Source organism: Scylla paramamosain, chromosome 24 (genome assembly GCF_035594125.1).
Source record: "Scylla paramamosain isolate STU-SP2022 chromosome 24, ASM3559412v1, whole genome shotgun sequence".
NCBI classification, from domain to species: domain Eukaryota; kingdom Metazoa; phylum Arthropoda; class Malacostraca; order Decapoda; family Portunidae; genus Scylla; species Scylla paramamosain.
In genome coordinates, this window is record NC_087174.1 from 7,777,501 (window position 1) to 7,800,379 (window position 22,879).

The 22,879-nt window shown below is 41.1% G+C and overlaps 1 protein-coding gene across 8 annotated transcripts in view; it reads right to left on the bottom strand.

Annotated features, from left to right (window-relative positions):
- LOC135112940 (uncharacterized) overlaps positions 1-22,879 on the bottom strand; it is a 262,579-nt gene that overhangs the window by 75,456 nt on the left and 164,244 nt on the right. For 3 of the 8 annotated variants that reach the window (XR_010274625.1, XR_010274626.1, XR_010274627.1), the window contains one exon: positions 1-88. This exon is cut by the window's left edge and continues 43 nt beyond it. The exons of the other annotated variants lie outside the window; for them this stretch is intronic. The gene's annotated coding sequence lies outside the window, so the exon portion shown is untranslated. The remainder of the gene's footprint in view (positions 89-22,879) is intronic. 8 annotated transcript variants of the gene reach the window in all.

A 22,879-nucleotide genomic window follows, 5' to 3' on the forward strand; every position in this document is an offset into this window, starting at 1 on the left:
CATCCCTTCAGACACAGTACATAGTTTTACTCTTCTTAAGTGGCCAACAGTGGGTTAACGCTGTGCTTCGTCCTTGTAGGCATGTGCTCTGCAAGATTATTGAGAAAAGAGTTGTTGGCTTAAAAAAATAATTTACATATCATCTATAAATTAGCATTTTATTAAGAGCAACATGTCTATTCACAGATCAATTGCATAATAGTATATTACAAATTGCGACACATTAAATGACAGTCAACTTTCATCACCTGCATAATAAAACACACTACGTATTCTACAACTTTCCAAAAACTCGAACATGACGCACCAAATAATTCCTCAGTACTTCGATGACTAAAACAACACTTACTTAATTATAATTCACTTCAGTAGTCGTTGTACAAAGCTGTCAAACAATTGTAACATTACATATTATGAGAAACTCCACTACTCATAAGAGCGAATATTCGTATTCTTTTTACCTCGATTGTTTGTTTGTTTCTTATTCTATTTAATGACACTGGAGATTTTTAATACATTATCATAACATTATATACATGTTATTATACATTTTTTCGTAAACTGGATATCAAAAATCATATTGTTCATGGGAAAACAAGCCTTTAAAAAATACGATTTATTTATTTTGTCTTGCTCCTGCGGCGTTTTCCACTTTGATCAAGTTACCGCCCTCTGCGTCACCATGCACGGTCGACAGTTTGTATCAAACACCTAACACACCTGCTCACATGAAAACACACGATGCAAAAGATCAGATCCCCTGCCCTTGACTACCTTCAAAAACGAAGCAGTGTTAGTGAATTAATCTCGACGACAGCTTCCAAGGTTCGGACATAAAAAGGGGCACAGGAACAGACAAGAAGCAAGATATTAATAGGCATACACGTGGCCGTCCATACAGAGTGCACCCGTAAGTAATTTATCATCCTTATCCATGACAATATTTAATCTCTTATGGTTCGCCATTGACTCTATTAACTGAGTCTATTCAGGGCTGTGTGTGTGTGTGTGTGTGTGTGTGTGTGTGTGTGTGTGTGTGTGTATGTAGTGTGTGTGTGTGTGATGTGTGTGTGTGTGTTAATAGTAGTAAAAAATAAATAAAAAGCTGAAACGTTTAAGAATGCAGCTAACGGAATGTGAAATTTAATAAAACTCTACGTACTGATAAACAAAAAAGAAAGAAAAAGAAAAGTACCATAGAGAGAGAGAGAGAGAGAGAGAGAGAGAGAGAGAGAGAGAGAGAGAGAGAGAGAGAGAGAGAGAGAGAGAGAGGAGAGAGAAGAGAGAGGAGAGAGAGAGAGAGAGAGAGAGAGAGAGAGAGAATTAAACAAAGATGAAAGAAATAAGTAAAAAAAAAAAGAAACAACGAGAAAACAAGAAAAAGAGGAAAATTAATAACAAGAACACACGAAAAAAAAGACACAAGAAATATATATATATAAAAAAAAAAATTTGAATACCCCCCCCCAAAAAAAAAAAAAAAGAAAGAAAAAAATCATGCCAATCACCCATTACTTTTAGCATGACCTCTTTCCTCCGATGTTTCTATCCACTTTCCCCCTCCATAATTCCTCCTCCTCCTCACCGCCACCATCATTTTGTCCTCGTTATCCATTATGTTTTACTGTTAATACCGTCATTATCGTCCAGTTAAAATGCACGTGAAAACAGGCTCGCTAATTTTGCAAGGGCACCCCAAGGACCTTTAAGTGGTAGACGTCGTGGTGGTGGTGGTGGTAGTAGTAGTAGTAGTAGTAGTAGTAGTAGTAGTAGTAGTAGTAGTAGTAGTAGTAGTAGTAGTAGTAGTAGTAGTAGTTGTTGTTGTTGTTGTTGTTGTTGTTGTTGTTGTTGTTGTTGTTGTTGTTGTTGTTGTTGTTGTTGTTGTTGTTGTTGTTGTTGTTGTTGTTGTTATTGTTGTTGTTGATGTTGCAATAGTAGTAGTAGTAGTAGTAGTAGTATCACTAGCACCACCACCACCATCACTATCGCTACTACTACTACTATTACTACTACTACTACCACCACCAGCACAAGTGACAGTAAACAAGCACATGACAGCACAGAAGGGGAAGAAGAGGTATAGGAAGGGCTTAGGGAGGAGGAGGAGGAGGAGGAGGAGGAGGAGGAGGAGGAGGAGGAGGAGGAGGAGGAGGAGGAGGAGGAGGAGGAAGAGGAGGAGGAGGAGGAGGAGGAGACAGCGTGAGAGGCAACAGCTGGTCCAAACTATCTTGCTTCTCCCCCTAACCTGTCATCCCCCATCCCCCTCCTCCCTCCCGTTCTCCCCTTCCCTTCCCTCCCCTTCCCTCCCCAACTGCCACTTTGCACGCGGTTTTCTTCCATCCACACGTTATTTTCCTCTATCTTGCCTCTCCCAAATGTTATCTCTCTCTCTCTCTCTCTCTCTCTCTCTCTCTCTCTCTCTCTCTCTCTCTCTCTCTCTCTCTCTCTCTCGTTTTATGTGTCAATTGTCCAGAAAATTGGAAGAACGTTCATTCGCCAAATACACCAAAGGGTCATTTTCATTTTCCCTCTCTCTCTCTCTCTCTCTCTCTCTCTCTCTCTCTCTCTCTCTCTCTCTCTCTCTCTCTCTCTCTCTCTCTCGTGTGTGTGTGTGTGTGTGTGTGTGTGTGCTTAGGGAGGATTATTTGCTTATTTTCTTCTTATTTCTCCACATTACTGCTTACTTAATGTTCTCCTAATGTTTCTTTTTCATTTCTTTTTTCTTTTTTGCTACTTTTTGCTTAATTTTCCTGCATTTTTCATCAATTACTACGCAAATACTACGTTTTTTTCGTTAAGACAGTTTTTATAAAGTTTTCCCTTCTGCATTCATTTCTCTCTCTCTCTCTCTCTCTCTCTCTCTCTCTCTCTCTCTCTCTCTCTCTCTCTCTGCAGGTTAAATTCAATTGTATCAGGGAGAGAGAGAGAGAGAGAGAGAGAGAGAGAGAGAGAGAGAGAGAGAGAGAGAGAGAGAGAGAGAGAGAGAGAGAGAGAGAGAGAGAGAGAGAGAGAGAGAGAGATGGATGCATACGTACATAAAGACACACTAACATACATATATTCAAGCATACAAACATACACAAACAAATAGACAGAGAAAAACAGAAGAGAAAAAAAAGAAGAAAAAGCAAACAAACAGATGGAAGCAGACACTGAGACAGACATAACAGGTGAACGCACGCACACACATACAAGAAAGCAGACAACCAGACAGACAGGAAATGAGATATTAAAAACATGACTCAATCCATATTCCTAATTAATTCGCATTAACGAGGATTCCATCACTTACTCGCATCGCAGGAGCGGGATCGGCGCGGGGATGAGGGAGGGGATCAAAATCTATCACGAAATATCACCAAGCGAGATGAAGACTTAATTAAACTTCGATAACATATATTATTTCCAACAGACAGCCCTTCTCGATACCAGAGAGTGACGAGAACGTTACTTAGTTGCTGCCTGGACCTAGTGTGTGTGTGTGTGTGTGTGTGTGTGTGTTAAGTGATCATAAGGGAAATGGAAACACAGAGGGATAAATGGAAATGTGTGCCTCCTGTATCTGTGTGTGTGTGTGTGTGTGTGTGTGTGTGTGTGTGTGTGTGTGTGTGTGTGTGTGTGTGTGTGTGTGTGTGTGTGTGTGTGTGTGTGTGTGTGTGTGTGTGTGTGTGTGTAGATAGAAGAGGTGATGTTCATTAAGGAGGAGCGCGTAAATGCATGAAAGATGGTGAATGATGGACACAGGAAGAAGAGTGATGAAGATGAAGCAAAAGGATAAATGAGAAGGAAAGAGGAAGAAAAAAAAAATAACACAATGCAAGGAAGAAATGAATGAATGAATGAATGAAGGAAGGAAGGAAGGAAGGAAGGAAGGAAGGAAATATACACGCACGAAAAGCGGTGAAGGAGGAAAAGATGACGAACACAAAATAATGAAAACAAAGAGGGAAGAGGAAGAGGGTGAAGGAGAGCGGATAGTCTTTACGGGACGTAGGAGGAGGGAAGGGGAAGATGGGATGGAAAAGATGGTGATGGAGATAATGGGATAGAGGTAATGATGGGAGGAGATATATGGGGAGATAACATCAAATTGACTTTGCAATAGGGACATTACATCACCGTGATGGAGCAGACTGAATATGGAGGAGGAGGAGGAGGAGGAGGAGGAGGAGGAGGAGGAGGAGGAGGGAGATAGATTACGAGGAAAAGGAGGCAAACGTTGAAAAGAAGGATGGCAACTGACGTGGAGATAGAGAAGGAACAAAGGAGAACAAGAGAGGAATCACAGACAGGAATGAGAGAAAAATGTAGGATGAGGACAGGCAGAACGAAAACATTAAAGACAAAAGATACAAAAAAAAAAAAAAAAAAAAAAAAACACTAAATAAAAAAAAAGCTTCTCACACATAACAAACACAAAGACGCAAGACCAAACACACACCAGTTAGAAAACAAATCCAATCCTACCTGAATCTATGAAGCAGAGAAACAAACTAAGAATTTTCGGAACACTCACTCAGTCGTTTCGGTCCCCAGCAGTGGAGCCAAGCAAGGTATCAGCATCCATCACTCATATTAGCCAATATTCACCGGAGTGGGTAACATTTAATAAAAGCCCCCAAGCGTAATGTCCCAGCGTGCAGGCTTTCATCAGAGTGCAAAGAGAGTGTCATACGCTGGACGCCTCACAGATGGCGCTCCTGCCGCGGCTCAAGCCAGTTCGATACAGCCTCACTACTTCTACCTCTCTCTCTCTCTCTCTCTCTCTCTCTCTCTCTCTCTCTCTCTCTCTCTCTCTCTCTCTCTCTCTCTCTCTCTCTCTCTCTCTCTCTCTCTGTTTCTCTCTTTGTAGCTGTACACCACAGGCCTAAACACACACCTGGGACCTTTCTCTCTCTCTCTCTCTCTCTCTCTCTCTCTCTCTCTCTCTCTCTCTCTCTCTCTCTCTCTCTCTCTCTCTCTCTCTCTCTCTCTCTCCATGCACACAGAACAAATTTATTATTTAAAATATAATGATGTTTAAGTATTATAAAAGTTTTGAGAGAGAGAGAGAGAGAGAGAGAGAGAGAGAGAGAGAGAGAGAGAGAGAGAGAGAGAGAGAGAGAGAGAGAGAGAGAGAGAGAGAGAGAGAGAGAGAGAGAGAGAGAGAGAGAGAAATTGTGAAGGAAGGAGTGGAAGAGGGAAGCAAAGGAGGAAGGGAAGAAGGGGACGCAAAATAGCATAACTGACTCATACAAACACACTCGACATGGAAGCAACAAAGGAGAAAAAGTAAATAGAAGCCCAGAAAGAAAATAAACAGAGAATATAAAATGAAAGAGGAAATGCCTTGCAGGTAAAACAAATATTAATACTCAAAAGAATAGTAAAATATTATGAGTCACAAAAAAACACGTATAACATTATATAAAAATACGAGGCGATAAAATATGACAAAATTATACAATACCTCCATTCTGGCCTCTCTCTCTCTCTCTCTCTCTCTCTCTCTCTCTCTCTCTCTCTCTCTCTCTCTCTCTCTCTCTCTCTCTCTCTCTCTCTCTCTCTCTCGAGTTACCTTGCCTCCAAAACAAATTTTCACTTTTCTCTTTATTTCTCCCAGTTCCCAGCATCATCACATCTTCTCTCTTTCCCTTTCCCTCATTCCCCACCTTTACATTCTCCTTTTCACTTCCTTCTCCCTTTCGTGTTCTCCCATACCTGCCTATAAATGGGAAGGGAGAATGAGAGTAGGAGAGAGAGAGAGAGAGAGAGAGAGAGAGAGAGAGAGAGAGAGAGAGAGAGAGAGAGAGAGAGAGAGAGAGAGAGAGAGAGAGAGAGAGAGAGAGAGAGAGAGAGAGAGAGAGAGGGAAAGAAAAAAAAATCTCAAACGGAGGTTACTTGGTGCAAGGTAGAATGGAGTATTAGGAGAGAGGGAGAGGAGAGGAGAGGTGAGAGAGAGAGAGAGAGAGAGAGAGAATTACCAAAGAGAAAAAAAAGTGTGAGTAGAACTAGTCCTCCTCGTTTTCCTCCTATTCCTGTTCCCCTTCCTCCTCCTCCTCCTCCTCCTCCTCCTCCTCCGCCTTCAGTCCTTCCCTCAGCAGTGCCAGGCCCAATTACCAGCCTGTCACCCCCCCACTTCTCCATGGTATCTGAAAACGGTACAGATTTTTGCACAGTATCGAACATCAATATCTACATTCGGTTCCCCTGCAGTTGCCCCCCTTAAGAATCTCTCTCTCTCTCTCTCTCTCTCTCTCTCTGTGTGTGTGTGTGTGTGTGTGTGTGTGTGTGTGTGTGTGTGCGCGCGATAGGTTTACATGTCTATTTTGGTCCGTAAGCCATTTCATTTGGTCGCCGCCTCCAGTAATTTCCTTCCTTGCTGAGGTTTTTCAGTACTTTTCATGTTCCCTCTATTGTCCTCCAGCTTCCTCCTATTACCTCTCGTGACATTTTTTGCCCTTCTAACTCCTCTCTTGTCCTCTCCCTTCTACGGGCACTTTTTTTTTTCTTCCCGCCCTGCTCATTAAACATCCACTCTAATTTTCTCTCCCCTACAACATTTTTCACTTCCCCTTCTGTCTCCATCTTTTACCAGGCCGCAGTTCATTCCCTGCCAGGCGCCAGACTCACATCCCAGCCATCAGCTCACCCTTATTTTCCTTTTCAATTATAAATGTGTTTCAGGACAAAATATAACTGACAAGAACAATACGTAAACAGAAATGTCGAAATGCAAGAATTAAAAGAAAAGTGAAAGCGAGAGTTTGCCTTCCCCATCAATAATAAAATAATAATGATAAAAAAATAGCAAAACAGAAACACTGTCAATAGTGCTTTTTTAAACTCCTATGTAATAATAATGCAGTAATGTCTTCATGTCTATCTTGAGTTACCATATGGAGGGAATATAAGTGGGAGTTATTTTGCCTTTTATTTCATTCTTTTTTTCATGGAATAGCGTAAAATCAGCAACGAACAGAAAGGGAGCAAATATCAGGAGGGTTTTCGTTTAAATGGCGACCAAAATAATCCGAAATAGAACGAGACATTTAATATTCGGCAATGTGCCTCCACAGATACCATCGCATTGCAAGCTTGGGCTAAATGAAACGTTAACTTTCAATTGGACCAGCAAGTTACTGCCATGAATAGAAGCAAATAGCCATATGATACGTCTCTCTCTCTCTCTCTCTCTCTCTCTCTCTCTCTCTCTCTCTCTCTCTCTCTCTCTCTCTCTCTCTCTCTCTCTCTCTGTTGCCCTATATCAGACACTTTTTTCCTCCTCTCTCCTTTATATTCCCGCCATTATTACATCTTTTTACTTTCTTTTTTTCTTTCATATTAAATGTCTGGCTGTCTGTCTGTCTCTCTGTCTGTCTTTATGTATGTATGTATGTATGCATGCATGTCTGGTCCGTCCGTCTCTCTCTCTCTCTCTCTCTCTCTCTCTCTCTCTCTCTCTCTCTCTCTCTCTCTCTCTCTCTCTCTCTCTCTCTCTCTCTCTCTCTGTCTCCCTCCTTCACAGACGTCTCAAAGAATTCTCTTTATTCTTTGTGGTTTTAATAATATTCTACCTTAAAACGATAACATACTGAGCAGACAGAAAGAAAAACAAACAAACTCAAATTATAGATAAATTTACTAAAGTTATCTCCACATCAGTAAACTTCCAACACCAGGAAACAGCTGGAAACCCTCACAAAACCTTACCACATGTTGTTGTTCCACAGATAATTGGTGACCACGATCTTATCGGTGTAAAACTGTCTTTATATTCTGCAAGACTGAAAAAAAAAAAACATGAAGGAACACAAACTTTTGAAAAGTCAAAGAATTATGATTTAAATGTTGCTGCGGTGAATACGAATTACTTCAGAGCTCATCCTCTTAACCTCAGTACTGTAATACTGAGTGTAAAGGATCAACAAGATAATATGCAGGGTGGGGTGATATTCCACTACAATTTGTCACGGTGGCATTGCATGTTACAGCATTCTGTTTAGTTTGTATCATAAACACCTCCGTGGTTACTGGTGTTTTCCCTTCTGCCTGGAATAACAGTGGTGTCAAATTTTAAAAAATGGTGATACTGATAATGGCAATTTTTAACTTAGTGTAATTCCCTCTAAGATAAATAAATTAATGAAATAACTAAAAAAAGATCGTGGATTCACCAGTGTTCACTCGACGTATCCGTGCCATCCTTGACCAACCATCTCGAACAACACCAATACCATCACTAGTCCTCACTACGATAAACTATTGTATACAAGTTTGAGACAACAAATCTAACAACAAAAGCGATGCCCCAACGTTACCAGACATCGCAGCGAAAGGGACGATAGGTGGTACTGAAAATTATGATCATGTAACGCCAATAACACAAAAGCTAAGGTGTACAAAAGTAACAGAAAAACAAACTGGGCGCATGTACCGGTGTCCTTGAGGTGTTAAACATATCATAATTTGAGTGGCGCAAGGAATTTCAGTCTGTTTTTGACATAACGAATACTACAAGACAACAAATTTGCTTGTACACACCCATGACTAACACAAAAACCCTCGCCACAAGAATGGGTGTCATGGTAGCTACAATATGAAACAGCCCGCCCCCTCATAGAACAGAGAAGAATAAAGAGTGGGGGTACAAACAGGAGGGGTGAAATGAAAAGTTTAAAAGGATGAACACTAGTAAGGGGTGAAAAGATGAAATACAGTAATAGGGTTGAAAGGTGGAGGGTGGTCAGCCTTGGTATATTTTTAATTCCGATTTCTGATTGGGTATCGTCGCCCCCTCGTGTCTCTGATGCAGCCGCTTTAACTTTATTCAATATACTTATTAGGTTAATTTTCAATAATACACCAATATTTTAAGTTGCCTTTTTTTTTTTTTTTGGATAATACTGAATTTCATTTTTAGCGATAATTTTATTGTAATATTTTAACAATGACATAATTGCTTTGGTTTCTGATAACACCGTGTAATCCCTTTACTCACTATCACTTTACAGGACTTGTGAAGAATAACCACTGTTTTAGGTGAAATAAAATAATATCAATCTGAATCTCTCTCTCTCTCTCTCTCTCTCTCTCTCTCTCTCTCTCTCTCTCTCTCTCTCTCTCTCTCTCTCTCTCTCTCTCTCTCTCTCTCTCTCTCTCTCTCTCTCTCTCTCTCTCTCTCTCTCTCTCTCTCTCTCTCTCTCTCTCTCTCTCTCTCTCTCTCTCTCTCTCTCTCTCTAACAATACACTAATACATTTTTCTATCCAGGATCTCACCACTTAGGCACAACCAGTCCTCGCTGTACATGTGCACGTAGACTCACTCACCACTTTGCCGAATACTTCAATATTTCCTCGCCGACGCCTATCTGTCCTACGCCGCCGTAAAACACGAATAAGGTTTTAACCACTACCAATTTCAAAGCACCGACGGCAATTTATTCGCTATCGAGTTCAAGCCAAGCCAGAAAGGATAAGTTTTATATATATGCTTATAAGTCTATCGTTCCTCTCAATTGCTCCTCACCTTTAATGTGGTAAGGGGGAGGAAATGATGTTACAGGTGGGAGGAGCGTGGATATGGGTGGAGGGTATGTTATAGGTGGAGGAAGAGGAGAAATGGATGCCAGCAGCATTGTAGAAAGGGGGATGCTATGGGTTGGGAAGAAGAGAAATAGATGAGAGGAACGTGGGAAAGTGTGGAGGAAAAAGAGAAATGGGTGAAAGGAGAATGCTATTGGTGGAAAAAACAGGAAAATAGAAGAAATGGGCAAGAGGAAGAGAAGAAATGTGTAAGAATAGGATGCTGTCAGTGGAAGAAGAAAAAGAAGAGGGAAAGAAATGGGGGAAATGAGAATGTTATCAATGGAAGAACATAAAAAAAAAGTGAGAGGAGAATGCTGTCAGTGGAAAACGAGGGAGGAGAAATGGGCGAGAGAAAGATGTTATGAGTGGAAGAAAAGGAAAAATGAGTGGAAGAGAAATGGTGAGAGTGGGAAAAAAAATGGTGAAAGACGATTATGGGTAAAAAACAAAAAAACAAAAAACAAATAGGTGGTGAGAAAATGTTGTGGTGAAGGAAGAAAAAAAAGACTAAGCAAGTATATGGATTTTTATTTATTTATCTTTTTTTTTTGTCTCCTCTAAGCTGTAGCTCACTTATTTTTTTCTTTGTGTCATCGTGTGTGTGTGTGTGTGTGTGTGTGTGTGTGTGTGTGTGTGTGTGTGTGTGTGTGTGTGTGTGTGTGTGTGTGTGTGTGTGTGTGTGTGTGTGTGTGTGTGTAAGTAAAACTGAGAGAGAAATACATCTAGACTCATACACACAGGCAATAAAACACAGACATACACAGGCAGGCAGACAAGACAAGGCAGAGAGAGACACAGACAAACACAATGAGAAGAAAGGAGTGATCGGGGTATGAGTGGGAGGAGAAGATAAAGAGTCCCAGAGGCGAGAGGGCTTTTTCTCTTCTCTTGTTATCTCTCTTCCTCTCTCTCCATTCTTCCCCTCCCCTCCTCTTCCCCTCCACAGACACAAAAGCTCTCCGCTGGAAGACCAGAAGACATTAATAAATAACTCCAGCAAATAAAAAAAAATAAATAAAAGATTAAACAAATAATTGTAGATAAAGATATTTAGATACTGACACACACACACACACACACACACATATATATATATATATATATATATATATATATATATATATATATATATATATATATATATATATATATATATATATATATATATATATGGGAGGTGTCGTGGTACAGTTGTACCGCGCGCGCATCATCATCAGGCGTACGGGTTCGAATCCTTGCTACGGTCTGAGGGTAAGAAGGGCATCCACTCGGGGTAACGGTTCCCAAATGCCAAATCCAAAAGTCCTTCATCAGGAGGCACCGTCTCACCCCTGACAGACTAGGGAAAACTAGACGAAAAAATAAATAAATGAAAAAAAAATTTATATATATATATATATATATATATATATATATATATATATATATATATATATATATATATATATATATATATATATATATATATAAACAGATTGATAAATAGATTGATAGATAGCTACAAAGCTAGATAGATACAGACAGACAGATACAGATATAGATGAACGGATAGACACATAAATAGGTACATAGATAGAGAGATGATTAGATAGATATAAATATAGAGAAACAGACAAGTAAACAAATAAATAAAATGTGGCAGTAAATATGAACACAAACAAGTTTGTGTATGTGTGTGGGTGTGTGTGTGTAACGATGGTGATATAGCTGTGGCTCGATTATATTACTGTTGTTGTTGTTGTTGTTGTTGTTAATGGTGGTGGAGGTGGAGGTGGCGGTGCTGATGGTGGCGGTAGCGACCCTGTACGTTATGTTGTTGATATAAAAGTAGTACTAATTGTTAATTGTTCTAGTTCTATGTCCTGTGTTGGACTGAATACAAAATTGCTGCTGCTGCTACCACCACCACCACCACCATCACCACCACCACTACTAGTACTACTACTACTATTACTACTACTACTACTGCTATTACTACTACAAATAACAACAACAACAACAACAACAACAACAACAACAACAGCAGCTACTACTACTATATTACGACGACTACTACTACTACTACTACTACTACTACTACTACTACTACTACTACTACTTCTACTGCTACTACTACTACTACTATCATTACTGCTGCTACTATTGTTAATTCTAAGCACCAACAATATCATGAGAAACACGAGAAGCAAGTGCAGCAACTTTTTTTCTCCAATCCCACTCCCCCTCCATACACACACACACACACACACACACACACACACACACACACACACACACACACACACACACACACACACACACACACTCACCATCCCATCCCCTGCCCTCCCGCACACACACACACACACACACACCCTCCCATCCCCTGCCCTCCCACACACACACCAACAAAAACACACTTTACGATGTTGACATTACGTGTTTTTCAAGGGTGTATTTCTTTCTCCTGCCTCCCAACTGTCCTCCTCTCCTGCTCCACCCCTCCACCTCCTCCTGCGTCTCCCTTCTACTTCCACCTCCGCCTTACGACCCACCAGGGAGCGTCGACCCCCACTGGAGGACTTAACCGAGATTAGCACCACAGCCTGAGGAAAAGGATCAACAAACTCATCTCCAAGATATTTCTTAAGTTCCCTTTATTGATTCAAGACTTTGTTTACACGTATTAGTAAAAGAAAAATGGACGATATTGTCATTGTTCATGTGTGTGATTACTGTAATTTTTTTTCTCTTCTTTCTCTCTCTTTCAGTTTTGTGATAATGAAAGAGAAAAGCGAAGAGGGATAAAGGAATACATGAAACTTTTTGTTGTTTTCTTGAAGTGAACGATTCTGTGGTGTTCGTTTATATTCGGATTCTCTCTCTCTCTCTCTCTCTCTCTCTCTCTCTCTCTCTCTCTCTCTCTCTCTCTCTCTCTCTCTCTCTCTAGTTCTTGTCATCTCAGTTTATCTGTCTGTGTATTTTCTCCCTCCCTCCCTCCACACACACACACACACACACACACACACACTCTCTCTCTCTCTCTCTCTCTCTCTCTCTCTCTCTCTCGTTCCCGTCGTGTGTGTGTGTGTGTGTGTGTGTGTGTGTGTGTGTGTGTGTGTGTGTGTGTGTGTGTGTGTGTGTGTGTGTGTGTGTGTGTGTGTGTGTGTGCAGGGGAAAGCTACATGCAGCGCCCCAGAAACACCGAGCAACAAGTATCGCAAACACGAGCACGAAACAAACACACGTACAGAGAGAAAAGGTAAAAAGAATGAAGCGAATAAAAAAAAAAAAAAACGAAAAAAAAAAGACAAGAGGGGAAGAAATCCGATGCTGGAACACCAAAAAGCCGCCAATAAAATAAAAAAAAAGGATGTATCAATTATTTTCTGGAATATATACGTGTTTTTTTTTTCAAAGGACAGATAAAGTAATAAATAATAAACACAGGAATACAACAACAAAAACAACAACAACAACAACAACAACAACAACAACAACAACAACAAAAACAACAATAAAAACAGTCCCTAAAACACAAACACACACACACACAACGAAAAAAAAACGGCCCCAAAAAATGTACACACACACAAACAAAAAAAAAGTTTCGTCAGCAACTCTCAGCTGACTTTATCTGACGAGGATTTCCGAAACTGCAAGTATTTTTTCCCGGTTGCCAATCTTGTTATTTACATGTACCTTTTTTGCCCAATGTGAACAAGAGGGAGGGGGAAAAAAGGTACTGAGGGAGAGTGGGTATTGTTGTGATTTGCATTCCCATCGATGCATATTCATACAGCTCATGGTGACAAGCAAATACAGAGAGAGAGAGAGAGAGAGAGAGAGAGAGAGAGAGAGAGAGAGAGAGAGAGAGAGAGAGAGAGAGAGAGAGAGAGAGAGAGAGAGAGAGAGAGAGAGAGAGAGAGAGAGAGAGAGAGAGAGAGAGAGAGAGAGATTAATGGCTTCAGTGTGTGTGTGTGTGTGTGTGTGTGTGTGTGTGTGTGTGTGTGTGTGTGTGTGTGTGTGTGTGTGTGTGTGTGTGTGTGTGTGTGTGTGTGTGTGTGTGTGTGTGTGTGTGTGTGTGTGTGTGTGTGTGCGCATCAACGTAAACAAGAAAAATTACGCAAACAAAATTGCAAATATGATTAAGCAGCATTCTCTTCATAACAAGAGATTTAACCTTCCAAAAAAGCACAACGAACAGATAGACACCAGAAGAAATATTAGACAATTTAATTAGAGGAACATTCTCGGGAAAATGTCACAGGTAACTAGGAATCACGTAAATTAAAGCAGGTGTATAACCAGGAAGCACGACGAGAAAGAAAATAAATTACATTTGTTCCGAACTAAAACTACAAACACGGTCAACAAAACGCAAGTTGAAGCCCAGCGAGACGCGAGCGGCGGGATTAATTTTAAACTTAGATGAGACGAAGGGCGGGACCGTACGGAAGCATGACGAGATGAGGTGACGGCTGACGCGACCATCTGTGGTGACGACCTGATGTGTAGACTATAACGACAAAATGTGATGACCTGAAGCGACAACTTGACGTGACGACTTAATATAAAGACCTGGTGTGGCTTCCTGCAGTGAAAAAGTGTCGAGCTGAAGAGATAACCTGACGTGACGACCTGATCAAGATCTTTTGATAACAACTTAAAATGACGACCTGACGTGAAGACCTTATGACTGCCTGACATGGCGACCGAAATGTTGAAATTGCGTAACAATCTGATGCAAAAACATGATGACTTAACATGACCTGATAACGACCTAACTTCACAAGTGTGGATTATGTTTCTTTAGTACGAATTCTGGCGGGTATTGAGTGAAGAATATTTCCGTGAGGTCTCAGGGAACAGAACACCGGAATTCAGTTGAACGGAAAGGTCATTGTGGATGAGAAACAGAAGAACTACGGTCTGAGAAGCTTAACGATCAAGGACTCTACAAGTAACGGTCAGCTAAAACTTGAAATAATAATGAAAGTAGAATTTCATAAAAGATTAATTATTTAGGAGAAATTTCAGTAATAAATATATGGAGTAGACCAGATGAAGAAGAGGAGGAGGAGGAGGAGGAGGAGGAGGAGGAGGACGAGGATGACAACAACAACAACAACAACAACAACAACAACAACAACAACAACAACAACAACAAGGCCTTCTGGCAGAAGAAGAAAAACAAGAATAAGAACAACAACAACTATTTAGAAGAACGAGAAGAACAAGAACAAGATCAAGAAGCACTAAAAGAACGAAGCAGCAGCAGCAGTGAAAGAAATAATGTAGTAAAAAGAAAACGTGTATCCTTACTAAGATAACACAAATGGTAGGAGGAGGAGGAGGAGGAGGAGGAGGAGGAGGAGGAGGAGGAGGAGGAGGAGGAGGAGGAGGAGGAGGAGGAGGAGGTGGAGGACAAAGAAGAGAAATAAGAGGAAGAAAAGAAAGAGGAGGACGAAGAATGGATAGATAGAGGACGAAGAAAAAGATAAGGTGGAATAAGAGGATAAAGATGAGAAGGAGAAAAAAGGGAGCAGAGAAGCAAGTACGAGAAGTGAGGATAGGAGCAAGCGATAGAGAAAGAGAAGGAGGGAAGGAGGGAGTCAGACAGAGGTAAGTGGGATGGACAGAGGGAAGGGGAGGGGGAGGTAGGGGAAGAGGGAGTCGAGAAAGAAAGAGAGGAGGGGGAGGGTCATATTAGTCCCTGAGGAGCAGTTGCATCCTGACTCCCAACTTAATTCAGCATTTAATTCTTAGCTGCGATTTATGGCGACGTTCTACTGAAAGACAATGCTCGTGTGTGTGTGTGTGTGTGTGTGTGTGTGTGTGTGTGTGTGTGTGTGTGTGTGTGTGTGTGTGTGTGTGTCCTACATGTAAGAAAAGCAGCCAAACAAGAAGATATACGAGAGAGAGAGAGAGAGAGAGAGAGAGAGAGAGAGAGAGAGAGAGAGAGAGAGAGAGAGAGAGAGAGAGAGAGAGAGAGAGAGAGAGAGAGAGAGAGAGAGAGAGAGAGAGAGAGAGCTAAGAGGGAAGTAATGAAACTCATACAAATAAAAAGTCTTTTAAAAGTGTGAAAAAATAAGACTATTACATTTAAAAAGAAAACTAAGTCATCACAAGTATGCAATAACACTATAATAATAATAATAATAATAATAATAATAATAATAATAATAATAATAATAATAATAATAATAATAATAATAATATTAAATGATAATTTTATTACCTACTATTATAATCACTATTCTATTTGTTTAACATAATCAGCTACGCACCATTCCTACGATAAAAGAATATTTAACATACGCACAATGTGTTCTTAAAGTAAAGACTATATCTCTGTTGTCATATAAAAAATTATATTCATTTATTTATTTTTCTTTAGGTCCAGACCTGGAAAATAATTTTAAAAAATCTGCGTATAATTTTTTTTCTACACTAAAGAATTTTAAATCATGAGAAGTAGAAGACAGATCTCAATATATAAGTTAATATCAGTCAATAATAAGTGGTACTTTTACTTTCTCAACTTTGTTTAAAAACTAAATATGGTTGAAGATAACGAAGCTACAGAAAAAAAGAACAATATATTCAAGAGACAGAGATGAACAGAGACAAATGAGACACACACACACACACACACACACACACACACACACACACACACACACACACACACACACACACACACACACACACGGGAGACAGAGGGGGAGTGAAGTAATCTGGCGCGGATGGAGGAAGCAGAACACAAGGAAAGGAAATGAGAGAAACTTGCTCCATTAGGCTAAGTAAGGACGCGCCCCTGAGGAAGGAGAGAGAGAGAGAGAGAGAGAGAGAGAGAGAGAGAGAGAGAGAGAGAGAGAGAGAGAGAGAGAGAGAGAGAGAGAGAGAGAGAGAGAGAGAGAGAGAGAGAGAGAGAGAGAGAGAGAGAGAGAGATAATCAGTTTACGTTCTTACAAGATTCCAAGAGATGATTTGAGGGTTCTTAATTGGGACGAAGGTGAGAGATGAAGAGGTGAATGAAGGAAAGGAAATTGAGGAGGAGGAGGAGGAGGAGGAGGAGGAGGAGGAGGAGGAGGAGGAGGAGGAGGAGGAGGAGGAGGAGGAGGAAAAGGAAAAGGAAAAGGAAAAGGAAAAGGAAAAGGAAAAGGAGAATGAGAAGAAGAAGAAGGAGTGGGAGAAGGAAAAGGACAAGGACAAAAGTAGCAACACAGTGGGTGTTTCCTTAAGAGGAGTAAGGGCAATCTAAAGGTGAGTGTTTGGAGGAGACAAGGAAAAAGGAGAAATGTGAGGACGAGGGAAGTGTGCAGTACCTAATCCAAAGACACGAAGAGGCAGAGAAAGTAGGGAGAAGAAGAAAGAGAATGAAAAGGAAGAGGCGGCATGGGGTAAATGGAGGGAGGAGAGAGTAAGAGGCAAGGAGTATTGGATGAGAAAGGAAATATTACAGAAGGTTAGATGAAGAGGGAAACACAAGTGAGGGAGTGACGTGAGGAGGGGCCACACATCACCTGACTTGCCTGTATCTTTACCTGTGTTAATTAAGCCATCCATTAAGGCCTGCACACCTCACTGACTCCTTGGGCAACGCGGCAGACTGAGGCCACTACCAATTAACTACTAACGACGAAGGAAGGCCGTGCTCTCAGGAATCAGCCATTTCACTCACAGCACTGAGGCAGGAGCCCACGAGCGCCTCACAGTGTAAAGCTCTCACTGTGCTTCCTATTATAACTCACCTAACAATTCCTCCATTAGATAATTATGCTTTTATTTATGTTCGTATTGTACAATATATAACTTTTTGTCGTATTTCATCTGACCGAACGAAACATTACGAATTCTTATAAAAAATTCATGATATGTACACTGAATCATAATTTTTAAGTATGTTCAAATCATGTTACGTAGATGCTGAGTGAAGAATATGCAAAGTTCATCTGAAGAAATAATGTCTGAGTCTTTTCCTTCATAATTTGTATGTTTAAAATTACCATGCATATAAGACTTTTAGCTTCTAGAGGCAAGTCCTCCACTCATCTCCCTCCCACCAACACACCATCACCAAGATAGTAACAAGAACCCATGTCCGATACTCACTGATTTCCGCCATAACTTCCCGCCCACCACCACCACCACCACCACCACCGCCACCGCCACAACTACTGCAACACAAAACACTTCCACCATCACTGCGTCACGCCCCTGCTTCCGTTCCCTCCCTCCCTCTCAGCAACACCCAAGGCGGACACTCCACTTTGTACATTAAAAAATCCCAGCGTGGGAAATTGGATTACGCGAAACATCTTCATAAAGCGCTCTCTCTCTCTCTCTCTCTCTCTCTCTCTCTCTCTCTCTCTCTCTCTCTCTCTCTCTCTCTCTCTCTCTCTCTCTCTGCCTCATTATATGGAGGACACAACTCTCTACTCCCTACTCCCTCCTTTCCCTCTCGTTTCCTTCCATTCTCCTGCCTCTTCCCTCCTCTCTCCTCCCTCTGACACCTCCAACACTGGACTTTATTCATTACAAACTGCTCCAGCATCCCTTTAAGAAGCCTTCATTACCATAATTAATTTCCTCGTACAGCAGGACTCCCTTCCCTCCCTCCCGCTGTCCCCTCAGTGTTTTATGTTTAAGCCAGCATCTCCAGCACACACACCAACCCTTTCCTCCCGCCCCTTAGTCCCTTTGACAGCCCCCACAGCAGGACCGTGTCAGCCCCTCACAACACGGTCCATGCGTCCCCCAATACACGTCAGTCCCCGTCGGGTCCACACGCCCAAGCATTAAACCAGTATCTTGAAAGCATGTTCCTCATTCACTCCACACTCTTGCCTGCCTCTTACAGTGTTCAGAATTACTACGACACACACACACACACACACACACACACACACACACACACACACACACACACACACACACACACACACACACACTTCCTTCTCTGCATTTCGTTACATAATCCAGTCTTCTCATCATACCAACACTTTGTTTCCCCCTCACTTTAGTCTCTCTCTCTCTCTCTCTCTCTCTCTCTCTCTCTCTCTCTCTCTCTCTCTCTCTCTCTCTCTCTCTCTCTCTCTCTCCAGAACTCCCTTAAATTTATCCACAACGTGTCACAGTTCCTTGTACACTAATATATTTTTCACATTCAGAAGCATCCATATATCTCCCTGCCTCCTTCCCTCCCTACGTACACAAAGCATCTCATAATTTCCCACCATATCTCAGCATTACACACACACACACACACACACACACACACACACACACACACACACACACACACTACACAGCGCAGTAACATAAGTATATCTAGCTTTCTTCCACGGCCTTTCACACCCCAAGCCTGTGTAAGTCTCTTGGGTGCTGATTATACAGGTGCCGAAGATATATAGCTAGAGGAAGAGGAGGAGGAGGAGGAGGAGGAGGAGGAGGAGGAGGAGGAGGAGGAGAAGGAGAACAAACAGCAATTCGCCTTTTAGTTCTTGCTAGAATGTTAGTTGATGAAAAAAAAAAAATAGCTCAAACACGACAGATCACGACAAGAGGAGGAGGAGGAGGAGGAGGAAATAGTGGCAGCTGTAGTGGTAGTGGTGATGGCGGTGGTGGTGGTAACGTGAAAGAAGCACAGCTGGAGAAATGGAACACATGTTAGAAGGGGAGTGTGGGAAAAAGAGTCACGTGAGGAGGTGTTGCGGAGTGTAAAAGTAGGCGCTGGAGGGAAGAGAGTGGTGTTACGACGACTTAGGAGGAATTACAGCTCTCTCTCTCTCTCTCTCTCTCTCTCTCTCTCTCTCTCTCTCTCTCTCTCTCTCTCTCTCTCTCTTGTACATAACTCATTCACAATCACTTTTAGCCCAACCCAGCAAATACAACACAAGCTTTGAAGAGTGTGTGTGTGTGTGTGTGTGTGTGTGTGTGTGTGTGTGTGTGTGTGTGTGTGTGTGTGTGTGTGTGTGTGTGTGTGTGTGTGTGTGTGTGTGTGTGTGTGTGTGTGTGTTTAAATAATAATATCATGTAAGATTTCAATATTTGGACCATTTTTAAAGAGAAATCTGCGCACAGTCAACTTTTGTTTTTACCCTTCTTCCTCTTCCTCGTCCTCGTCCTCTTCCTCCCACGGGCCCTCGTTACTCAAAGCAGGAAGAAGCCTTTAAGGTACTTCCATATGTGTTCGGAGTTTTTTCTTCCAGTCCCGTCCTGGAAGCGAATCTCTCAATGTTTCACAATGTCAACAAGTTGTACCTTGCGGCCCTCCCAGTCTTCCACGCCCCTTCCATTCTAGCTTTCTTTCTGTGTTTCTCTTTTTCTTTCACCGTCAACTATGAAAAAGGGGGCTCCCATTGATTCCCCCTTTTTATTCGATTCAACAAAGGGAGAAAATGTGTTTTTCCTTCCTCTTTCGTCAGGTGCACATCGTTTTTGTTTTTCTTCGCCTTCCATTATAATGTAATGTTGAACAGCGTTCCCAGAAAGGCATGCGTTTTAGTATTACTCTTTCTTTTTACCTTCATTCTTATACTTGCATGCGCCTTATCCATCCTACTAAATTAAAGAAAAAAAAACTATAGCAGAGAATATACATGTTGTTTGGAGTATTACGTGTTCAGCTGCATTTATCATTTTCTTATGAAGGAGCAAGCCTTTCTTTTTGTTTCCTGGAGTTTTCGATTTCATTCCCGCACAAGACGCAAAACAAAGAAAAAAATTTCCCGACTTTCCTGTTTTTTCTCTTTTTTCATTTTCTTTTTTCTACATGGCGTAAAATACAGGCCGGTAATCTGGTGGGTAGTTTTTTTCTTTTTTTTTCTCTCTCTCTCTCTTCCCGGAATCCTTGTTCTCATATCAGGTAAATTAAAGCGCTTTCTGGAACATTGTGCTCCAGTTTTCCAGGAAGCGTCCAGCGGTGCTCCTGGGAGACCAAAGGACGTGACTGGTGTGTGTGTGTGTGTGTGTGTGTGTGTGTGTGTGTGTGTGTGTGTGTGTGTGTGTGTGTGTGTGTGTGTGTGTGTGTGTGTGTGTGTGTGTGTGTGTGTGTGTGTGTGTGTGTGTGTGTGTGTGTGTAAGTGCGTTGGGGGAGAGAGAGAGAGAGAGAGAGAGAGAGAGAGAGAGAGAGAGAGAGAGAGAGAGAGAGAGAGAGAGAGAGAGAGAGAGAGAGAGAGAGAGAGAGAGAGAGAGAGAGAGAGAGAGAGTAAAAGTGGCAATGACTAGAGGGGAGAAAGTGAAGGAAGGTGATTAGAACATCTCTTGATTTTAGATCGAGGAGCGGGGAAAAGAAAGAGTTAAAAAAGGGAAATGAAAAATAAGGGAAAGAGGATGACGAGAGAGGGGAAGTAAAAGGAAAGTCAGTGTGAGAAAGAGGAAGAAGAAAAGGAGTGTACACGTTTCATTAAGTAATTTATCCTTCCAGTGTATTCCTAGACTGACTGAATGAATGACACACACACACGCACTCTCTCTCTCTCTCTCTCTCTCTCTCTCTCTCTCTCTCTCTCTGAATTTTGAATGTTTTTGTTTTTCAAAGCAAGCAAGAATAATAAAAAACTACGTATAAAATTCATGTAGAGCAGAATGGACAACAATACATATATAGAAGAAAAAACAGATAAAGATTTTTTCTGTGAGCTCTGAAACTCTTCTACTATCCCTCCAAAAATAGTCTACACAAATACATGTATGAAAATTAAATCACGGAATTAACAAAAAAAAAAAAAAAAAAAAAAAAAAAAAAAAAGAAAAAGAAAAGAAGGCAGCTGCGTAAACAAGTTAATCCATATCTGGGTGATCAATGTTTTTTTTCTATAATTCCCAGGGACGCAAATATAAACAAAGAAAATTAGGAAAAGAAAGAAAATATGCGATGTACACATTTTCCTGTCAGTCAAGGAAGAGAGAGAGAGAGAGAGAGAGAGAGAGAGAGAGAGAGAGAGAGAGAGAGAGAGAGAGAGAGAGAGAGAGAGAGAGAGAGAGAGAGAGAGAGAGAGAGAGAGACACGTTAAATAGCTGTGAAAATTGTTAAAAACTAATGATACCTGGATTCAGTGGAGATAAACAATAGTCTTTTTGTCTTTTGTGGAATGAAAAATTTGAGGACGTCGCTGTTTCTTTCTCCTGAACTGTTGAGTCTGTGACAAATTACCTGAACTGTGTGTGTCTGCACTGATTGTTTGACAGGAATAAGAAAATGAGGCTCGGCTAAGTATCGACACATCACTTCCACTGTCGAAAAGGTTAATATTCAGGTACCTAACAACGCCATGACAGGGATGTTCCGGCATGTCCTTCAAGCGGCAACCAGGATGTCTATTACTGCGATCCTGTATTCTTATTTCCTACATGTGCCAATAACGAAGCAACGAAAAGTATGGTTACGAATACACAAACCGCACCCAAGTTACCACAACCCATAATTAGGATCTGAATGCACATAATGTCGTGAATGCAACTTTTATAAACACTTTGAAGCAACTTTTATTCGTTTATAGTCCAAATTTACGTTGCACTTTTGCATTTTTCTACCTTTTCCTGGCCATCTCCGGTACATTTGCTCATCCCCTCCAGCCTCCACCCAACAGCCGCTCCTCTCCTCCCTTCCCCCCACCCCTTCACCCCTTCACCCTCCACGCAACATCCTATCCTCCAACCCTCCACTCAAAAGCCTCTTCTACCTTCCATCCCCTAAATCCAGCATCCCTTCCACTTGTTTCCTCCACACGCCGAGCCACGCTACCTGCTATACTTGTATTTAAACATCACCATGCAAGACAAACAATAAAAGATTGGTAAAATACACACTTCTGAAACTGAATAATTTCTTCAGACTGTATATACTGTGTTCTATTTGCATTTGAGCCTCACCAGGTAAAATAAACAATACATTAACTACATCACTTGAAATCTAAATAATTAATTCGAGTTATATACAAATAATCTCCTGAAAAATATAATTAAGAGAATACTAGAATATGAATACGAAAAATGATCAAGGAACGAAATTTTCCGGTGTAATTTTGAACATTTTCACTCTTCATTTATTCAAGTTATATGTAAATTAGCTACCAGAAAAAAAATACAATTAAAACAGGACTCTATGATATAAAAAAGGAAAATTTTCATTCAGGTACGGAATTTTCACGTGAATTTTTAAACATTTTCACTCTTTTCCCTTTTTTCCAAGACCATGACGTGTGGCTGGGGAAAAATAAGGAAAGAAATCCGTGCAAATATCCGTGTGTTGTGTCAAATATTTAAGTGTGAGCGGCGAGGCTTCACGGAGGCGAGGCTTGTACGGGGAGCGTTACACGTCGTT